The sequence below is a fragment of the Ambystoma mexicanum genome, chromosome 3p (assembly GCF_040938575.1).
Source record: "Ambystoma mexicanum isolate Mex_15411 chromosome 3p, UKY_AmexF1_1, whole genome shotgun sequence".
Classification (NCBI taxonomy): Eukaryota; Metazoa; Chordata; class Amphibia; order Caudata; family Ambystomatidae; genus Ambystoma; species Ambystoma mexicanum.
Window position 1 is genome coordinate 370,524,589 of NC_090925.1, and position 22,785 is coordinate 370,547,373.

Genomic DNA, 22,785 nt, shown 5'->3' on the forward strand with positions numbered 1-22,785 from the left:
GCAAACTCATTTGAACCAACGACGGTCACCCATCCTATGTAATCTCCAGAGATTAGTACTGGGAGCTCTCAGACTTTAATAGTGATGTGGAGGTGCTAATCCAGATGAGACCAAAGGGGCCCTTATTCGATGCAGATGGACTAGATCCACACCATAGACCAAATGCGGATACTTGTTTTGGCAAGTTCACTTTCCCCTTTTGGTAAAAAAAGGGGCTTTCTCTCAAGATATCCAAGAAAGTTCCCAGACCCTAAAGGTAGACAAAATTTCTTAAGATTCCAACTGAACCTGCTACATACGGGGGGAAGTCCTGTCCTTTTGGGGTCATGGCAACGAAGGGAAAAAAGTGTGTAAAGTCTGTGAGGATCCTTCGAAAGCAGTCCCTAAAACATCTCATGAGGAAATGCGAAGGCACTTGGGAAGTGAGGAAGAGGTGTTTGCGTCACTTGATTGAAACTGAGGATCGCCTCCTTTCTGAAATGTTTTGGGACAGATTTATAGCGGCCAGGAAACAGTTTTAACTATCAATGTAATCAGGGCATTGCATTTGAGTGGGATCCTTTCTTTAATTTTTTATTAAAAGGTTCCCATTATATTGCATATTAGAATGATGAAAATACAGGTGATTTGTGTCTCTTTTTGTTCCTTTTTGGCTCTCTTTCGTTTTTTGTTTTGTCTGTCTCTTCTCTTTGTTTGTGAGCATTCAATTTGTTTTCTGAAATGTTTAGGATATTTTAGGAAATGGTGGAAAGTATATAGTTTGAATTTTAGGTTTTGACTGATTTTATTGTAGCTGTTCTACCTACTTTTTACTGTCTAATTTTGGATTTTATTAATTTTTTTGTATGGATTTTGTGTAAAAATCAATTATTCGGTTGGAACACACAAATAAATTTAAAAAAAATTAAAAAATCCTCTCTTGGTTTTGTGTGTTGATTTTATGAAAATAAAATATTATTTGTTCATGTGCAATTTGGGTGATTATGCAAAGCCAATTTAATTAAATGTGCATATTTCACCTTGATATGCAAATTTCTGGCACTTCACATCCCATTGCGTTTGTGTCCCCCCACTTTTATTGTTATGACTTGACCCCTGGGCAAGAGAAATTGGGTGAAACTGCATTGAGTTACTCCAACAAACAAAAAGATCAATATGCTCCATAGGCTGCTATTCACAAAGTCTCATTAACCTCCAGCCTTCTTCATCAGTGGTTGCTGTGGCAACCCTCAAAACCTTATCAAAGATGACCGAGCCCTAGAGGCTATATAGGCAGTAGACATTTTTCTAACTCTGGCCTGCAATTTTCACAGTGTAACTGTGCATACCACTGAACTGCATTGAACAGTTCAAATGCGACAGGAAATGCAAGAGTCATAGCTCAAGTCCATCTGAACGTGGCGTCGCATCATGTAGGCACCTTGGCAGAGGAGTAGCTTTGGGCTCTGCTGTATGCAGGTAAGCATGCCTGAATGCAACTAATTTTAGCCAGGAATTGCAAGGCAAAGACCTTGACCTTCTCTGCAGTCGTCAACCTGTTCCACAGATGAACCGATGACGAGTTGACAAATAAACTCATGGCAAACTCCGTCAGTGTCCCCCTAGCGAACCCTGCATGAAAGGCCATTTTGTAATTTGTTCTTGTAAAGAACTTACAATCTGTCCCAGCTAAGTGGGTCTCCATGAGGAGGTGAAGTCCGGCAAGTGACGATTGAGGGACAGCAACACCAGCCGGTGCTTGGTGCTAGAACACAGCCCATTCACATTCAACGTTAGTAACAAAACAACCCCGTCATGTGCCATCCTCCCCGGGAAACTATGTCCAAAGCTGTGTGATGAGAGAGTCCCCATCCCCCCTACCAGCCAGGGGTGAGAGGCCCCCCCATCCCCTCCACCATCCCCGCCAATAAATGTCAACAAGCAAAAATAAAGAAACTGCCCCATGCCCCCCACCCAGCACTTCACCCCCAATTGAAGCACCTGTCGGCCTAACACTGTGTAAAACGTACATGGACCAACTGTTTGAACCATGTTCGGAGAGTCTGCTAAAACAGCTAACACACAACCGAGCGTCTCTCCAGGCGCTCAAGAGCACAGAGGCCCAATTTGTTGGAAGTACATTGTAAGCAGAGGGTGGACTCCTTACCCTAACTATTCTATGTGTGTTGGCTGGGCACAGTGCCATTCCCCGCCCCCCATCTCATGAGCGTCGCCAGAGCCATCAGTGGCAGTTCCCATGGGTGCCCTGGGGCAGGAGATGGTAGATGTCCCTTCATCTGTCACTGGCATCCCTCGCTGACGCAGAGTCCAAGATGGGCTGGATCTGAGTCTCGAACCATTCCCATGCTCCTCGCTGATTACTGAAAAGTTGCACCTTCGCCCCATGGAACACTTTAAGTTGAGAATGGAAAAAGAGGGCATGCTTAATGCTGCATGAGAGGAGTTTCCTTTTAATGGAGTCAAATGACTGCCGCGCCCGCTGCTCCTCCTTGGTGTAATCAGGAAAGAATCCAATTTGCGATCCGTTGTACTTAATCAGTCTGGTGGCCCTAGCCTTGTGCAGCAGAGTGTCTATATCCCTGTAATTCAACAGTCTGGCGATAACAGTATGTGGTTGGGCCCCCGTCGTGGGCCTGCCTGTAGACATTCGGTGGGCTCTTTCAGTTGAAAAGAAATTAGAACGCTTTTTCGGTGCCGTAAGATCAGAGTGCCATTGCTCAAGGAAATGCTCCACGCAGGCCTCCTCCACCTTCTCCGGCAACCCCAGGATACGGAAGTTGTTTTCCCTTGACCTTCCCTCACTGTCCTCTGCTGTGTTCTGCAGGGATTTAAGCTTTTGGGTGATTGACACCAATTTGCTCTCAAGCTTTTTTTTATAACTGTTTATTGATTTTATTCGTAGTACACAACAATATAAACAGCGGGGTCACATGATAGATATATGCATTAATAACCGTGAACAATTTTGGCAACGCACAGGTGTCTCGGGCTGCCTGGGGGCAGTTCCTTGAGTGTAAGCATCTATTATCTTAGGAGATACATGGGATGCCAAGGCGGCCTCTTTAAAGAGGGAGTCATCCAGAGTCCTCCCACCCACCGCCCCCATTTTCTGGAATTTCGTGGGGCATCCTCTGGCATAATATATATTCTCTTTTCCAGGGAGGCACATCTGTCCACTTCGTTGGACCATCGGTCAATACTTAGTTTGTCCGTTGAGCCCCAAGTTGCGGCCGTCAGCCATTTGCCTGTGCCCAGTGCCACTGCCAGGAATATTTTTTCATATTTGGTAAAAACCACCTTGCCCAAATTCCCAATAGTATCAGTTTTGGGTCACGTGGAACCGGTGACCCCAAGGCTCTGGAGATCCTACTAGTGCATCTCTCCCAAAAGCTCTGTAGCACGTTGCAGTCCACTCTCGAGCTTTTTAACGGCATCCTCTGTGTCCGATTTACACGGTTCAGCTTCCCCTACTCTTGAGGATAACTGGCAAAGGTACTTCTGCAGAAAGGAAACTTCTGAGGTCAACTCATCAATATTTTCCTCCACAGAGGATCCGAACAGCAATTACCCCCATAATGTCCTGGAGTGAGAGGGGGAGCTCCTGGGTCATGGCCCGACCATGGACACACCAGGGAGGGACAAGGGGAGAAGACCGAGAAGACGTAGGCTCATTCACCATAAATGGTCTATTTTGCACAGCATCAGGGCTGATGTACCACACCACGGCGGGACACCGAGTCCCCACGGCTTCCAGGATGGTGGCGCGTGCTCCTGTGCACCTGCAAGAAGCTTCACCGATCTATTGCTTCCTGGCTTCACTACAGAAAAGCAGCAGCATGAAAGAGAGGCCTTCAGCAGCCCAGATCGCTAGATGATGAGCGAGTTTGAGCACTTCCAAGCAGGATATTAAAGCAGGAAGGTGGGGGCCTCCTGGAGTGCCGGCAGCTCACGACCGCATAGTTCAGCTGCTCAGCAGCACCCCCTCTCCAGCAATGGGGTTCATCCCCTCAGTTTCCTACCTCAGCAAAGTCTCCCGTAATTGATAATCTTGGCTAAAGGTGGACTTTATTTTTTATCTATCAAAGTAACCTGGGTGCTGTTTCTTGATATATGTGTAGATCTTTTGCACCCTCTGTCACACAGGCATATTAAAGAGTTCATGAAAGGGCTCTTTAGGCTTCCCCCGCAGCAGGGAAGCCAGCCCCTTCTTAGGAAGTGTCATCACCAAGCTGATGGAGCCTTTGTTGAAGCCTATGCACAAAGCCGACAAATTTGTGTTGTAGAAAACAGCATTTTTAGTAGCCATCAGAAAGATGGTTGATAACAGTCAGTCAAAATGACCTTTATTCGGCCTAAGCCATATTGGTTAGCATCAGAACAGTAAATAATCACACATCATCCCAACAATACATATTAATACAAATCATCAATTCATGTGCTCTAAAATACATTTGATAAGAAAAAAAAGTATGACATTCGGTACAAAACCTTATCGACCAAAATCCCCGATAAATCCCGATCATTGATCTCTACATCAGGAGAACGGTTTTGGTGTAGAGTTTCATCCATTTCATAAACCGTCACAGGCTAGCCAGAGTGATCCTGTTCCTCCTTAGCCATGCTCTGTGAATATACTTGGTGACAAAATGAACCACGTTCAAATCCATGTTCTCCTTGCATAGGCGAATGCTTCGCTAACAATTCTGGCATCATGCTGTCTACCCCAAATCCTGACCCTGATATTCACACCCTGTCCTCTCAACAACCATATAGTTCCATAAAGACATGAGGGCTCATTACGAGTTGGTCGGTGAACACAGCGGTAATTCAAACTGGCGGAATTTTACTGTTACTAACGTGCTGTCTGGTAGAATTACGCCGTATAAGAAGGTGACGGGAGTGTGGACAGACCATCGGCAGTAATGGTAATTACGGAATTACCAACAAAAAGCAACTTTGGATGGTAATTCAGATTTTAGGCAGATTTACTGTTACTGCCAGGCACATCAGCGCTAATTCTGCCGGCGTAATTGGCAGGAGTGGAATTACAGCGGATGAAAATGCCATTGCAGCAACGTGAAACCCGGCGTTGCCCATCTTTAAAAATCCAATCCACTTTGAATCCCCCATTACCTGTTGCCATCTGAACACGGAAGTAACAGCGAAGATGTCACGGGAGAAAACCAAAGGGAAGGTGATAGACATGAGGCTGCGAAAGCAGAAATGTAGTGAGGCTGAGCTACAGTCCTCACAGAAGAGGTCTTGGCTCATGCTGATGAGCTATATGGGTCAAGGCACAGGAAGACCTCTGGGCAGAGGAAGGCTGCCATCTGGGTTGCCATTCAAGACAACAGCATTGGGCACAGTGCCACAGGACAGCGAGGCCTGCCTCAATCGCTGAAATGACCTGAAGGCCAGGTCCCTCATCCTTCTGTCGAAACACCGGCATGAGACATCTGCACAATGGAGGCGGCACAATGGAGCCCTGTGGTAGGAGAAAGCACACAGCATCTTCCATATGGAAGGGATTGAGGGTCTTGGGAGTGCTGAGGTCGAAGCTGCAGCCAAGGGAAAGATGGTGCGTATGAATGACCCCCCCCTGTCATAATTCACTGGCCAAATGGCCCTCCCATGCATGTGTCCCTCAGCATAGAAGGGCCCAATGGGCATTGGAATGTGCAACCACATGGCAATACGTACAAAGGCAATGCACCCACATGTGTATGCAAGGGAAGGTGGGAGACTACACATGCACTGAAGTCGAAATGTGCATGCGAGCCCATGCAACCATGAGAAGCACCCATGTCTGCTGGGAAAGCCCAAGTGCCAAAGTGAACCTTCAGTGCCACCACATGTACAAGCCACATCGCCAGCCCAACAAGCAATGTACCCATACATTTGGGGTGTAGACCCTCAGCAGACCGTACCCCCACCTTGCATTAGCCACATGCATTGGCATGCAATTGACCCTGGCCATCAGACCACATGTTTGTATGATGACCTTCCATCATGTTGCCTGAGTGACTTGCAAGCACACGTACAAGTATGCATGCTGATTTACAGCATGTCATTGTCCACCCAACAGGTTCACAGTTGACTCAGGAGGATGATGCAGGCCCAGCTACATCCCACAATAGGGTCACAGCTGTGAACACATCAACCTCCACACCTACACGGCCCAACAATGGGGAAAATAGGAGGAAGGGCAGGAGCGAGACACCAGGGTCCAGAAACGCCATGCCAGATGGAACAAGCGCAGACACTGCCGAGTCCCCACAAGTGAGCCAAGTGGAATAACCAGCATTGCACATGCCCTTGCTGGCACTGCACCTGATGGCAGCACACCACACACAGCTGCAGGTGCTTCATACCCGGCAGCTGCAACCTCCACTCCACTGCCAGTCCCTGTGGTTGTGTTTGAGGAGCTACATGCAGCCACTGGTACCCATGGATCTACACACACACCCACCCATCTTCCTCTTGACTACTCCTCTGACTCCTCCTCATCACCCGAGGCAGACAGGCATATCTGTAGCATGAGCTGAACACAGAGGGTGACACTGATGCATGGGTTTCAGGTCCGCCAGCCCTCCCATAGCCCTCAGCCTATGGCACAGCATTCCATCGATGCAATCTGGAAGAAGCTGGACACGATGGAGCGGCACAGATACATTTTGAGACTGTTGCGGATATACAGGTGTAGCATCTGCAAGCTATTCGTGACTCGGCGCAGGGTCGCGTCACAGAGGATTGCAAAGTCCTGGGACTGGGAGCGACATTAATCCTCTGTGCCAACTGTTGCCCTAACTGTTGTCGGCCAGAGGGCGAGAGAGCTGATAGAGGGCACCTCAGCATTTGCTGAATCGATGCAGGCCAGCATGCTCCTTAACCTCCAGTCCCATCCGGGACCCTGAAGTCTGACCAATCAACCTCAGTGTCCCCCATGGCGGGGTCATCAGCTGGCAGCCCACTGCTCATTGTGAAATGTGGCCCGCCCACAACTGGAACAGCCTGGCAAGGGCAAGAGTCCAAGGAAATACCATTGTTACTTCCTGACACCATTTCAACGGGCACGGGGAAGGTGTGTGGGTGTTGGGGATGGTGGAGGTGGGTGGGGATGGGGAGTTGGGTTGGTATGGGTTCTGGGGATGGGGGAGGTGGGTGGGCATGTGTAATTGGGTGGGGAGGTGGGCATGGCTGTTGGGGACAGGGGAGGTGGGTGGGCATAGGTGTTTTGGGGATAGGGAGCTGGGTGGTATTCATGGGTGTTGGGGGGAAGGGGAGATGGGTGGCCATGGGTGTTTGGGATGGATGTTTTTCACAGTTCACTACTAAATACAAGTTCATTTGAAGAAATTCTAGGACAATTCTTTTTGCGTGAATGTGATGTATTCAAAAACTGGCTATATACAATGGTGAGCAGCAGGTGAATACTAATGTGTTCAGAAATAATTGTCATTTAGTTCTTGTTGCACCAGACGACAATCCCTTCCTCCTCCCACTCACTGTGTGGCAGCACTGCACCTGTGGGAAGTGAGTCGTTGTCCTTTGGCGAAGGCATGTACTCATCAGGGGGCAAGGGGAAATTTCGCCTGAGGCAGATGTTGTGCAGGATGGCATAGGCAAGACATATTTGTCCAACCTTCTCTGGCCTGTACATCAAGGCCCTTCCGGTTCAGTACAGACACCGAAAATGACCCTTCAGCACACCAAGGGTCTACTCTATGTGCAGCCTGGTCCTGACGTGAGCCTCATTGTAGGACAACTCCTCTGGTGTACGTGGATTGCGCACAGGTGCCATTAGCCATTGTTGCTGGGTGTATCCAAAGTCACTTGCCAGAGCAAAGGTCACAGGTGTCAGTCACAGTGCATTGTGGATGTGTTGACATTTTCAAACTCATGTTGATGGACACTCTGTTAATAATTTTTTGCACATTGTTGTACAACATGATTTCCCATCCCAGTAAGTTAATGTAGTGTCATATACTATAGGGGTAGATATGCATTGTCGTGTTACACCGTGCACACAGCTCCCAACCAGCAGTCGTCCGTTTAATGGTCTTTGATTGGAATTGCAGAGTGCATGTTGCCTTTGTTGGGCCTGTGCGCTGCTATCATGCATGCGCCATGATGGGTGATTTGTTGTTCTTGTGCATGTTTTCGCTGTCTGCATTCCTTCCAGTATGGCTTCACATACATTGTTAGAAGATTACATACCATCACTTTCCACCAGTGTTTCATTGTATTTGTGTAGTGTTGAACTGTGACATTGGATGTGCTGTTCCCCCTGCATTATCGTTCCAGCAGTCTTCTGTGTATTACTTACTCTTTGGGGCAATATGCATCACTGACATACTACTGCATTGTCCTGCGTAGCTTAGTCCTGTGGGTTGGTGGCTGTCATGTGTGGGGCGAGAGGGCAGGTCCTCCATGTAGAGGGCCTTGACAAGGCATGCATTGATCAGTTGTGGTAATGTACCCCACCCTCTTTCACATAGCATTTCACTTGTGCTGCGAGATTAGTTTGTGTGATGGCACTTCTGCTCAGTTAACGCCGCCTCTCTTCCCCGCCCTGTCCGGGGGCTTAAGGCAAAATTGGTAAGTGGAGATAAATAGAATTGTCTTGCATAATCCATCTCAGAATCAATCTGTTTATCACAATAAAACTATCCCAGGCATGGAAGAACAACCTGTCCCTATTAGGGGGTGCTCACCCTAGCACAATGGTGGTGCGCCGCCTATCTAATAGAATAGAAAAGAGAAACCTTCCCGATTACTATTTCCCATACAACAAATTGCCCTTGAACTAAGGCTCTGAGTACGACAATTTAAAAAGCAGTGATTTCCTGAACCTCAATACCCAGAATTACAATCTCGTAACATTGTGTCCATTTGTAGAGGGGACTATTTCTCTTGCAGACTAATGCCTAATTTATTCACTCACACTGGAGTATGTACAACTGATGCTGGGTAAAATGAAGCCACTATTAAAAACTGTCAGCCCACAGTTAAGGCCATCTGATTACATTAACCTTCTACCATGTCTTTAGGCCGGTATAACACTGGGGTTATTTCTAGCTGTATTACCAAATTCCTTCTCTCAACCCCTCCTGGCGTATCCAAATCATTAGCCCCATATGTGCCCCTGGTCTGCTCTGACCAGTTTGGGTTGTCGCTTCTGTCACCCCCTCCTGGCGCATTGGGATCGTTACTTCCATGTAGGCTGCATTGTGGCCACACTGTCCTCCAGCCGCACCTCTCTGCAGCAGTGCTCGCTATTAGAGGCGGTCCTAATGGCCCATGCAGACTTGTGCTCCTGACTTACCTCTGGTCTGCGTGGTCTGCTGTTCTGCATTGCTTGCACCTTCATGGACTTTGGCGTTAGCTAGACAGTGTGCCGGTACGTCTGGTTTCCTTCGGTTTTGCTTCCTTCCTCAGCACCGCCGGGCCTGTCGGGGTCTCCACCTTAGTCAAAGCGCTAGTGTTCCGTGGGCTGCCTTGGGTCTCCACCCACCATGCCGACTGTATGGTGTTCTCAGCTCCTCCTGCAAGGGAGCGGCACCCTCTTCTGGGCGTCTGCGCAAACCATCGTTTCTTGCTCTACAGTCATTTCTCCTGCCTGCTGCTGGCATCCAGGTGTCTTCAGGTTCCTCCCTGGAACGGAAGAGAAGATTCCATTGGTCCTGACCTTCCCGGGAAGGTGGCAAATACAGGTCATTAACCAAACGATCCACTTTGAAGGGCCCTGTTCCCCAATTACCTTGTTCAATTCCCATGTAGCCAACAAACATTGCGGACTGTGAAGTGAAGGGAGGTTGGATGTAATACTTACTTGGTCATTCCTTGTTCCAAGAGGGGGTGTCACCCCAGTGGGATCCGGCTTGCCCTGTCCCCTAGGCATAGTATTGGGTAGGAGGCTCACCACCCTAGGCAGCTCCCGCTTGAGGAGAAGGGACAAATTCCCTGGATTTGTCACATGGACAAAAGATTTTTCGGGGCAACTTGGTGACCATATTTGTCCCACCACAGTCTGCATGCAAGCAACAGCCTCCCATTGACCACAAGTCTTTTTTAATTTCTGGTGCCACATCTTGATGTATACCAAGTCCTCTAATGTATTGAAAGGAGGGTCTTAGGCTGCACTTATTATTCTTAATACGTACTAAGTTCAAACTGCAGCCCTTAATTATCCTCGTTTCCTGGAACCCTGTAGCCATGAGTGATTCGTCCTTCCTTGCTTTGACTAGAGAGACTATTGATGAAGCTCTTGTGAATTGTCCAGAGGCCCTGTTGATCATTTGCAGCGACCTAAATGCCACTTGGTCCCTACAAGAAACGACTGGTATCCCTCCTCCATCACCCAGAAGCAAACGTGGAGCAACGTGGCTGTCCCTGATGTCGTCCAGAGACTTGCTCTGTGCTGACGACCTATTCTCTAGAGAAAAGAGGCCACCAACCTGGGAAAGAGGCAAGTCTCATGCAGACATTGATCACATTTTCATCAGCAGATATCTGGCACCTTTAACCATCTTGTTTGAAGTACTGAAGTCCACCGAGAGCGATCACAACTTGCTGGTCCTGAAATGGAAGACTAGTCCGACTCACAATTCATACTTGCCTGCGCAAGTGGAGCCAAATAACCAACAAAATTGCCTAAAACTATCAGCAGCTTCCATTCTGAAGATAAAGTACCATTACTTAAGTAAAGGAAGCGAGCCTGGTCAACAGAACAACCAGCAACTACCAGACTATCAACCTCTCCTGGTGCCATTCAGTTCTCAATCCAGTGGCTCCAGACGGAGAAACAAACCAGCTACACATGAGTACAGCAAAGAATTGGTCGTGGAAATGCGCCTAGTGAGGAAAACAAGAAGAAAACTGCGCGTTTTTCCCTCGGCAGAAAACCAAGCAAGCTTCAATCGGGTCCAGCGAATCTACAAATCTTGGATCAGACAACATCGGATTCACCTATACCAACAAGACGCGGAAGCCATGCTGAAGTTGGTCTGCTGTCATCATCCGCAAGAGTTCTGGTCCCTAATCAGATCAACATCTGCTCCCTTAGAGGAATCAACAATAAACCCGGTCTGTGAAACAGACTGGATGAACTTCTATTCAAACCTGTTCCAGATGCCCGCAGCCTCAAGTCCTCCGGCGACCAGTACTAAACAGGAGCCCTGGGTAGACCTGAGCAACGAAGCAGAGATCACCAAAGTTCTCCAAAGACTTAAACCTTTGAGAGCCGCTGGCCCGGATGGAATCACTAACCTTGACCTCAAACATCCAACACAATGGGCCACGCTGATTAGTGAAATTTTCAAACGATGTGAAAAGGCCAGGCGAATTCCGTCTTCATGGACCACATCAATTGTAGTGCCCATATTTAAAAAAGGGCGCAAAGAAGACCCAAAGAATTACCATCCTATAGCATTTCTGGACACTGTCGGCAAGGTCTTTGGCTCACTCCTACTGCAACACTTTCAGCGATGGGCAAGAAATGCAGAGTGCGCCGACCCGTTTCAAACGGGATTTACTAAAAACAACGGCACAACGACAAACATCATGTTCCTCAGTGCCTTAAAAAGCAAAGTCCTCGGAGGAGGCCCGAGAGAAGCTTTTGATCAAGTAAATAGAAACTGTGGGGAAAACTGAGTCTTTGGAAATGCCCTACAGAATTTCTTCAACCGATTCAAGCACTACATCAAGACACCAAGCTGCGTGTGAGGCTAAATCAAACCGGCTTGTTATCGGCAGAAATTCCAGTTGGTAGAGGAGTGAAACAGGGCTGCCCATTAGCACCGGCCTTCTTTATTGCTTATCGGGCGATTTCAAGGACTCGAACTACCTTTCCACCGTCGATGGGGAAGCAAATAACCACAAGGCTACTATACGCGGATGATTTAATTCTAATGGACATGACCCCAATTGGCCTCCAGCGCCAGCTTGATAACTTGGCCGCTTATACCCAAGCAAATGACTTAACCATCAATGTTTCCAAAACTAAGATCATGATCATGGAAAAAACCAAACGACCACAAGAAAAACTATCCTGGTACCTGTACCAATAGAAAAAGTCTCGAGCTTCAAATACTTGGGAGTAACACTGGACTGTTCCAGTATAAACGCAACCCTCCAGAGCTGCTTAATGAACAAAGTAAAGAAACTAGCGGCACAAGCCCGCGCTCTGGATAAGAAATTTGGACATTTCTCCTTGCTACCAATGATCAAATTTTACCGTGCGAAGGTGGTTCCATCACTCACCTACGCAGCAGAAGCTCTTCCTCACATGCCAGTGCATTTTGGCTGAAGTTAGAGGGCTATTTCTGGCGCACGGTACTAGGCCTCCCGAAGTCAACATCTGCCCCACTCATCAGAAGAGAGCGGGCCTTCTCTCCCTGGAAGGGACTACGGAGATAAAATCCATGATGCTTTATAGGAAAACGCTGCTCCCGGACTGCCCGCACCTGTTAGCCATCATACGTACTGAAACCCTGGCCGCACGCTGTAGTGTGTTAAAATCTTGGGAAACAGCATGCAAAGCGAAACTACTGGAAATTCACTCCTCGGAGCAAGACCTCATCTGTAATCCGACGAAAATAAAAATAAAAATGGGCGAGCTCGACTGGATTAAAACCTTGGACAATGCAGCAAAAGCAAAATCAGTCAGTCATCTTCCGCCCCATCAAAGTAAATTGAACACTGTTCCAAACTATCTGAGCAAGTTCCCCAGCAAAGCAGCCAGAAACTTGTTCTTGAAAGCATGTCTAAATTTACTAGAAACCAACGAGATCTTAAAACTCAGAGGACACAATAATTCAGACACATGCCGCTTCTGTATGAATGACACAAAGGTGGAAACCATACGCCACTTGCTCTTAAACTGTCCAGGAACGAGAGAAATAGGCGAGAAATTCCTGCTACTACACCTTTCGGCATCCTATACTAAGGAAGAGGAACTGTGGTGAAGCCGCTTAATGAGCGGAGAAAGGAACACTTGGACAATCGCCACACCACAGACTCTTAAGATTATTCTATCTTTATGAAATCTAAACCACTACTCAAACTACAAACTTAGCCACTAGAGCGCTGTTGCTGACAAAACTTCTGCAAAAACGTTTTTCTTCGTGATTTACTTGGTTCTCTTCTGTTACATTTTGAAAACACTGATCGTCCTTCACATGAATCTCTTCCTCTTCCTTTGTTATGCAGCTTCTTTTTTTTCTATGTACAGTTTTGATATACAGTTTCTTCTTCTACAATGTTTTGTAAAAATCATTAATTTGATTAAATCAACTAAAATAAATATAATACGTACTAAGCCTGACAGCGGGAAATGACAAATCGTTCAGCAGCTGCGTCTGCTAAAGCATTTCTGTGCGAAGCCTTGTCAATCAGGGGTTGCAAGTTGAGCCTCATCGGGGGCATGGGGGAGTATCATATGTGTATCTATGAAAGATACCAATGCTGGAGAACAGGAGTTACAAATAAGTAACTAAGTCCATCTTCAGAAGTAGATCTTTCATAGTGTCACATGCTGTTGAATATATTAAAAAGCAGTACATATATACACATATATAAAAGGGAGGAGGTCTTGGCTCGCCTCGGGAGAACAGGCTTTGAAGAACGGCATGTCCGACCCTGGACCTCTCTGCTGAATTCTTGTCGATGCAATCAAATCTGGTGAAGGTAAGCAGGGACCTCCATGTAGCCGCTCTGCAAATGTCCAACAGCACACCTGCCAAAAGAGCCATAGTAGAAGAGGCCGGTCTTGTGTAATATGCTTATGGCCATGGTGGCAGCGGCTATTTGACGTGTTAGCAGAAAGTAATATATGCCCACAGCTGCCTCGAGGTGGAGGCCTCAGATAGGACTTTGCCAGTAGCAATTAGTTCTAAGGCTATAAACAGCTGTGAAGATTTGCAAAAGTGCTTCATTCAATCAATGTGATATTTAAGTGCCTTCATTCAGGAAATGAAGGAACCACTCAGTAGGAGGGGTTAGACATAAATCTTGGATTGGTTTGGAGGAGGATCATGGGGCTCATTACGACTTTGGCGGTATTCAGTAAAAGTGTTGGTAACGTAATTACCTGCACATTTACTACATGACCGAACTAGGGGATGGCGCTAATTCCGGCAGGCAAATTAGCTGTGGCGGAAAATACAGTCAGCGGAATTACCACCAACATCAGGTGAAATTAACATCAGTGCTAATTCTGCTGGCGGAATTATTGCCAAGATGCAAAACTGTATTTCTGCTGTATCACAAGTTGAAATACTGCCATAAATGGGCAGTAATTCTACCGAAAACACTGTGCAGTTACCTCCACCCAAAAGGTAAATGCATACAGGTGATGGACAACAAGTCGCTTGTGCCCCCAATCCACTCTGATCACTACATAAAGTCTGCACCCAACTCAAACACCCTTTCCAACACAATGCTGCTACTAGCTGTCACTAACTGGGACATGCAGCTTCGCCTGCTCCACATTAAGCCGCAAAGGCAGGCACAGCAGCACAAGGCACAGGGAGGAAGAGAAGACACCATGCAAGGCAAGCATACATTCCCCGGGTCGGGCCCTCACCCTGGGCATTAACTGATATCCAGCTGATTACGTGGACTGGCTGAACGGGGAGACCATTGTAGAGCTGCTCTCTGTCGACATACAAAGCAGGATTAACAGAAGAACTGCCTTACCCCATTGCTTAAGCTTGTATCAGTCCTTCATTTCCTTGTAACTGGCACCTACCAGCACACTGCGGGCATGCTGAATAGTGTCCCTGCCCACATGATAATGTGTGCTTGGGCATTGCTCCATGCCTCCCAGCACATCTCCCTGCCCACCACCATGGCACAAATTAATGCCACAAATGCCCGATTCTACGCAGCAGCCCACCTGCCCAACGTAATTGAGGCTGTGGACTGCACCAATGTGCCGTTGGTCACCCCCTAGGCATCCAAAGAGGCATAACGCAACAGGAAGCAGCATCACTACAAATGTCCAGGTCACATTCGATGCTGACCTCGTGAGCAAACACTGCTGTGCCGCTTCCCTCGTTCCACACATGATGCTATGGTCCTGTGGAACAGTACACTGCCTGCATACATGGAGAGCCACAAAGGCCAACAGACATGGAAAAAGGGTGAGTAGACTTGCCCATTAAGTCAGGGACACCAACCTGTTATAAAAGACCTCTCTGGTTACAAACGGTTGTATACTAATTGACCTTTTCACAATTGACCTCGGGAGAATTGACCTCATTTAAAAGGTCAATTAGAACATATATATGGGGAAACCCCCCAAAACTCCCCACTCAATCCAAAAACCCCTGCAACCACTCACCCAATCCCCTTATACTATTGATAATCCAAAACCAACCCAATACAAATATAAATGTCAATTGTGCAGACGGTCAATTAGGACCACTATAATTACGTCCATTAGGACAAAAGGTCAATTGTAAAAGATCAATTTGGGTAATACCGGTATACACTCCACCCTTCCACATCAAAGATCCGTTAACGCACAAAATAGGGTTAAATGGAGAAAAATAGTATTGCCTTGCATAAATCTTCTTAGAATCAATCTGTTTATCACAGTAAAACTATCCCTGCATGGAAGCACACCCTGTCCCTATCAGGGTGCTCACCCTAGGACACCAGTGGTGCACCGCCTAACTAATAGAATAGAAAAGGGAAACCTTCCCTATGACTATTCATCTGTTCCATCCACTTCATCCGTTTCATCCGTTCTACTAAGTTTATCAGTTTTATTTACATTGTCCAATTAAATTTTCTGTTTGTTCGATCGGTCTCTGTGCTGGATTGTTATTTTTGATACAACAACCTTGGGTTTCTGTTTATTGTGGTGGTTTGTTCTGTTTGTGCTAAGAGTCGATTTTAAGGGAAGAGCCATGTTTTCAGTAATTTGCAGAAAGACATGAGGTCTTCGGTGAGTCGAATGTGGGGTGGAAGTGAGTTCCACAGAGTGGGGGCCAAGACTGAGAATGATGATCCACCAAACTTGGCTGAGTTGGTGTTTGGTATCACTAGGAGGCGGGCAGAGCTTGATCTTAGAATGCGCAATGGATGGTAGGGTTTTAGCTTGTCCTGAAGGTATTGAGAAGTCCGGTTTTATGCATTGCTTGGTGAGAGAAGCATAAGGTTTTGAATGTCACCCTTTGTCAAACCGGGAGCCAGTGGAGAGTTTTGAAAGCTGGGGAGGTGTGATCTCTTGGGCCAAGTGCTATTAGTAGTTTGGCTGTAGCATTTTGTGCTCTTTGTAGTTTAGTCAGGTGGTATGCTTGAACTCCGAGGTAGAGGGAGTTAGCATAGTCCAGTCTTGACATTACAATTGATTGGACCGCAGCAAGTCTGTTGGGAAAGGAGATGTATGGAAAAATGCGCCTATGAATTTTGAGGTGGTAGTGGCAGGACTTAGAGACGTTGTTGACTTGGTGCGAGAAGGTTAGGTCAAAGTCGAGAGTGCATCCTAGGTTTTTTACTGAAGTTGAGATTGTCGGGGGATTGCCCATGGATGATGGCCAGGGTAGAGGGTGAGGAAGAAGTTTGGTGTTGCCACACACCATGATTTCAGTTTTGGTGGGGTTTAAAAGGAAGTGGTTTGTAGTCATCCAGTGATCAATGCCAAGTAGGTAGGCAGCGAGGTCGGGCTGGCAGTTGGGTTTTGAGTTAAGGAGTTTTAGGATTAGTTGGGTGTCGTCGGTGTAGTTGTAGCACAGGATATTGTGCGAGCGGATTATTCGTGGGAGGGTGGACATGTAGAGTTTGAACAGGAGGTCTGATATGCACGCTCCTTGTGGAACTCTGGTATTGACTGGTCGAGTGGCGGAGACAAAGAAGAGGAGGGTTATTTGTTTCCTATTAAGGAAGGATGCTATCCACTTGAGAGCGTTTCCACGGATTCCTAGGGAGTGGAGGCGGTCGAGGAGGATTGAGTGGTTGATTGTGTCAAAGGCGGCGGATAGGTCAAGAAGGATTAGTGCAGCACATCCCGCAGAGTGTGCAGTGTTTTTAAGGTCATCCCAGATTGAGGTCAGGGTGGTTTCGGTTCTGTGTCGGGGTCTGAAACCTGATTGAGCGGGGTCTATGAGATTGTTGGCTTCGACAAAGGCATTTAGTTGGGAGTAAGCGGTTCGATCGATGAGTTTAGCAAGGAACCTAGTGTTTGAGATGGGGCAGTAGTTTTTGGGGTTGAGAGGGTAGAGGCACTTTTTTTTTTTCGAGGGTTTTGACATGAGCAGTTTTGAATGCGTCGGGAAAGCTTCCCAAGTAGAGGGACTCGTTTATGATGGTTCTCGCATATTCTCCTGCGCAGGTAGATGCAAATATTTCTTGGTTGAGGCTGGGCAGGGGTCTAGCGGGGAGCCGAATGGTTTCTGGGCGGAGAGAGGTTTGGTAAATTGGTCAGTTGATATTGGTGTGAACGAGTCGAAAGTCGGGTGGGTTGTAGTTGCAGACGGAGGGTTGACGGGTGGGATGGGTGGATTGTGCGGTGGGTGCAGGAGGGCTAGTTTGTTGATTAGGGAGTTTGTTCTTTCGAGAGCAGTGGTGTAGAAGTGGAGAGAGAGTGAGTCACAGAGTTATTGAAAAGGAGTTGATTGGGTGGTGGTACATGATGGTTTGGTGAATTCAGAGATGATTTTGTGGAGTGAGTTCTTTGCTGGGGTTTCCAGAGTTGAGGATTCGAGAGTTGTAATGGGCTTTTTTTGCTTTCCGGATTTCGGCTTTGTAGTGGCAATGGTACCAGGCTAAGGTGGATCTGCTCAGGGTGGTTTTATCTTTCCGCCATTTGCGTTCGAGGGATTTATATAGTTTTGCAGTCTTCAAGTCTGGTGTATACCATCTTGGAAAAGGGCCATGGCAAGCAGATTATTGGCAAGTTGGCGTGAGCGGGATTAATGAGGTATTGAACTATGCGTCAAAGGCATCGGGGGTTAAGCGTACATTGCGTGTGGAGGTAGGGGGGAGACTGAAGGAGCGCGTCGGCGTGGTCGGGAAGGATTTTTAGTTTCTTCCAGCATTTGCGTAGATTTGGAGGTTCTGGTTCGGGTACGGGGAGGGGGGGCAGGTGAGTGAACGCTGAAAGGGACAATGAAGTGATCAGACCAGATGATAGGGGTGGGGAGGTTTAGATGTATCTGGTTGTGGGAGCTGAAGATGACATCAACAGTGTGTCCTTTACAGTGAGTTGGCCCGTTTATGTGGGTACGGAGGTTAATCGCGTCTAGACAGTCGACCAGAGAGTAGGTCATAGGGTTGGTCGGGATGTCGAGTCAGATATTGAAGACTCCTAGAAGAGTGAGGGTGGAATGGTTTAATTGGATGGTGGCTATCGAATCGCAGAGGTTGCTTGAGAATCGTCTGTTGTAGCCAGGAGGTCTGTAGATGATTAGGAAGCTGTGGGAGAACGTTGGGGGGAGGGATAGTTTGACGAGAAGCGATTCGCAGGAAGGGATGGTTGGCTGGCTGTCGATGATTGAGGCGAAGTGTGACTTGAAGGCGATTGCTACTCCTCCATCTCTAGAGGGTCGTTTAAGTGGGATGAGGGAGTAGTCTAGGGGGAAGGCTTCATTGGGGCAAAGTCGTCGGAGAACCAGGTTTCTGTGATAAAGGCTAAGGGCCTCATTACGAGATTCCCGCTAAAAACAGGGTCATTACCAGCATGGGGGAAGTAGCGGGTCCATGCTCCTTTGACGCTGCTAATAGCGGCTGATTACGAGTGCGCGAGCATGCGCAAACCCCCATGCCGGTAATGGCCATGCCGCTAATGGGCCTCCAACCCCCCGATAGCACCATCACAGGACCCGCCGATACCGCCTCCGCCAAGGAGCAACCCCTTAATAACGACCCAGTAATAACATGCTAATACCGGGCTCATAATACCAGACCCGGAAGTGACGTCATCGCGTCAGAATGGGAAATGCGCCGGTGGCCATCTTTAAAAACACAATCCATTGCAATCCTCCCAAACCACCATTGCTACAGAGGTGAGAGCAGGGTCGTTGTGTACAACATGTCCAAGGCAACCTGAAAAACCACCCCCCGCCTGCGCAAGAAGCGCTTCTCAGATGAGGAATTGAATATGTTGGCAGATACCCTTGCTGCCCATGCCGATGAGGTAACAACCTCAAAAAGGAGATGCAGTTGAGGAAGGACATTTGGGCGGAGGTAGCATGCAAGGTGTCTGCGGTAGGCAGCACCCCCCGGACAGTCAAAGACTGCAAAAAAAGATGGGACGACCTCCGTCTCAGGGTCTAGAACATCCTGGCCAGCAATCGGAGGGAGGCCATGGCCACAGGCGGGGGTGCACACTGACCGGGTAAACTCCAGATGGCGTCGATAGAGGGCTTTGGGGAAATGGAGACGGGTGCCGTGACATCTGGAGAAGGAGATGAGTGACCCTGCAAACCCCAGTAGGCCAAACCATGACGTAGCACAACTGATGTGAACGTGAGGCAAGGCAATGCATGGCCCATCGTACACACATTTACAGATCCATGTCCAGATGGAGGCCCAAACCCTGCCACACTGAAATGCATGCTGTGTGCCAATCCCATTACCAACAGACACCCAACACACAGGGACCATTTGCATGTAACACATCACACAAAGCCCAATACAATGGCATACCACCTGGTATGCATCAGTGCCAAATGGAGATGCCACGGCTAATGCCAATATGCCCCCCCCCTTGAAACTACCGTGTGATACACCTATAAGATTGCAATACATGAGAAATTAAATACCGTACAGCACCATCTCCTGCTTCTTGCATGTAACAGCGTCACTGATGCCCTGCATCTCTTCCTCCCACACAGGCACTGATGGAGAAGGTGGGAGTCCGGACCCATCCACAAGGCCTTCTACGTCCAGGGCCAAACTGCCAGCCACTGGCCAATCCACCTCCGGGGCAGCACCGCGGCCCACAGTCCAATCCAGGGCAGGTGCACAGGCCATGCAGGCACACGAGGACACCGCAGCAGTAGACGTGACTGCTACCACAGAGCTGCCAACAACAGCCGAAGGGGAGGCTGATGGCAGCCAGTCCACTGCCACAAGCTCAGTGGGTGAGGCAGCAGCAACAGCCCCACTCAGTGATGTTGATCTAGGAGCAGAGGAGTACGTGGACCAAGGTGGAACAATCCATGTGGAATGTCCACAGACACCTAGCCCCCATCCAACCCCCAACCCGACACTCAGGCCACACTCTCCAGCCCCATGCTGGATCCTGCACTGCACAGTTCTGACCTCAGTAACACCCCCAGGCCAGCCCTGCAATGGCACACCCAGCCGCAGCAACCTCAACCTCTGCAGCTCCCACTGACTTGGAGGCCCGGATTTCAAGGGTGGAGGCAAGGCAGGACTCCATGATGGACCTTGTGCGCCAATATGTGGCTGACGGAGAGGAGACACGGCGAGAGATCGGTCAGGCCATTGCTGGGAACACTGACGCCAATAAAGCCTGTGCGGTCATGATCCGTGACAGTTTGGGGGCTGTCACGTAGGTCCTGACCTGCATCCTGCAACACATGCAGCACCGGCAACCTGCGCCGGCCTTGCCGATTCAAACTGCATCCACCCCATCCTCTACACCTGCATCCTCCACACCTGCATCCTGCGCCCAGACACAAAGAAAGCCAGCAAATAGTGTGGGATGACAATGGGTGTGGGTGGAGGTGGTGTTGGTGGTGTATAGGGGATTAAGGGAGTGTTCATTGGGGGATGGGGTGTTCATTGGGGGGTGGGGTGTTTGGGTGTTGAGGGGGGGGGCGTGTGAGTGGTGGAGGGAGGATGTACTTTTCTGTAGTTTTCATTAATACACCCGTTGTGTGCAAAATCATTTAATGCCTGGACATTGTTCATTTCGTGTGTGTTCATTTTATTCATTACAGTGATAAGTGCCCAACTCCCCACATACCCTGTGTGCATGTCCACATGGACCCAGTGCTCAGTGTAGCACTCACACATATCCATCAACGTCCCTGTGGTTCAGAAGTATTCGTCAATCAGTGATTGGCGTACAGCACGGCCATCTTGTGCATCACGTATTGGCAGGGGCGCTGCTTCTCCTCCATCATCCTCACCCGGTGCATGCATGTCAATGTCAGCTGGCAGTGGTACATTTCTCCGGATGCACATGTTGTGCAGCATGACAAAGGCCATGGTGATCTTTGCCACCTTCTGAGCCCCATAAAGGAGTGCTCCACCAGACCTGCTTAGGCAGCGGAACCGTGCCTTCAACAGGCCAAAGGTCTGTTCAATCACGACACGGGTACGGGTATGAACCTGATTGTACTCCTCTTTGTGCCTGTTACGTGGGTTCCGCACAGGGGTAAATAACCATGGCTTCAAGGGATAGCCTCCATCACCTGCATGGGAGCACAGAGGTCAGTGTGAGTCACTCTGAGCTGCCACCTTTCGGACATGGCCGCAGCGATTTGCTCATGTCCCTGTACGTTTGCACACAGATTGATTGGATGCATTGTGTACTGCAATATGGTCTGCTAGTGGGGGTGGCATTGTTCAGATGATGCAGGGTGTACACTTGCATGCTGATGCGGATGTAATGTGGATGTGGAACGTTGTCTTGCCTCCCATAATTGCAGTGTATGCTACTCTGTGCCTAATGACACTAGCGACATTGGCACAGTTGTTGTCATGTTTAGTCATGCATCGCTTGACATACCCATGGTGGCCTGGTTGTGCGTCTTGCATGTTGTCATTGATGTACTTATGTGTGGCATTGATGTGTCCTGTTCGAGTTTGGCGGTTCAGGTCCGTGGTGTTTGGCTCTGAGTGCATTGTCCACTCACTGCCCATTCACACCCAGGTGGAGTATGCATCCGCGCTAAACCCCCCAGGTGGAGTATGCATCCCCCCCACTCTCACCCAGGTGGCGTATGCATCCCCACTCCTCCACTCCCACCCAGGAGTATGCATCCCTCCACCTCACAACACCGATGCACTGACATAGGCCGGTCAGGCAACTAACCAAGCAGCCAGACACGTCGTCCAGCATGTCGCTCCATGTGGTGGGGAAACGTGGAGTTACGCAGCACCATGGCATCATGTGTAGATCCGGGATATTGGGCGCAACAATGTGTGATGATCTTGCTGGAGTCACATACCATCTGCACATTGATGGAGTGGTATTGCTTGTGATTGCGATACACCGCCTCTGTTACATGAGGGACGACCAATTCTACATGGGTGCAGTCGAGGGTACCGACGCAATTGGGCATGCCTGCCAGTGCATGGAAGCCTACTTTAGTGTCGGCAAGCTCCTGGGCAGTCCGTGGTAGGGATATGTGGGCGCTAGCGTGCTTCAGGAGGGCATCCAGCACTTGGGTCAGCACGCACGAAAAGAGTGGTTGTGATATGCCATGCAGCTGTCCCACTGTGTGCTGGTAGGTGCCTGTGGCCAGGAAGTGGAGCACAGACACCACCTTTAGTAGCGAGGGGATGGCAGTGTGTATTTCTATGAGGCTGACAATGTCGTTGTGTATCATGTCCACTATGGTGGTGATGGGGTCCCGGTCCAACCGGTACAGGGTGTGTATCTGCTCAGGGGTTAGATTGAATGGACTGTGTCTGATGCGAGGGATTGGTGGCTGCCTACGAGGTACGACTGGCTGCACTGGTGGTAATTGCTGGGCCTGTCTCACCATCCTTCTCCTCCTGCGTCTGCTCTGTGCTGCCTGTTGTTGTAGCTGTAGTTGTTGTTGCTGTTGTTGCTGTAGTTGTAGCAGTACAGGCATGTCC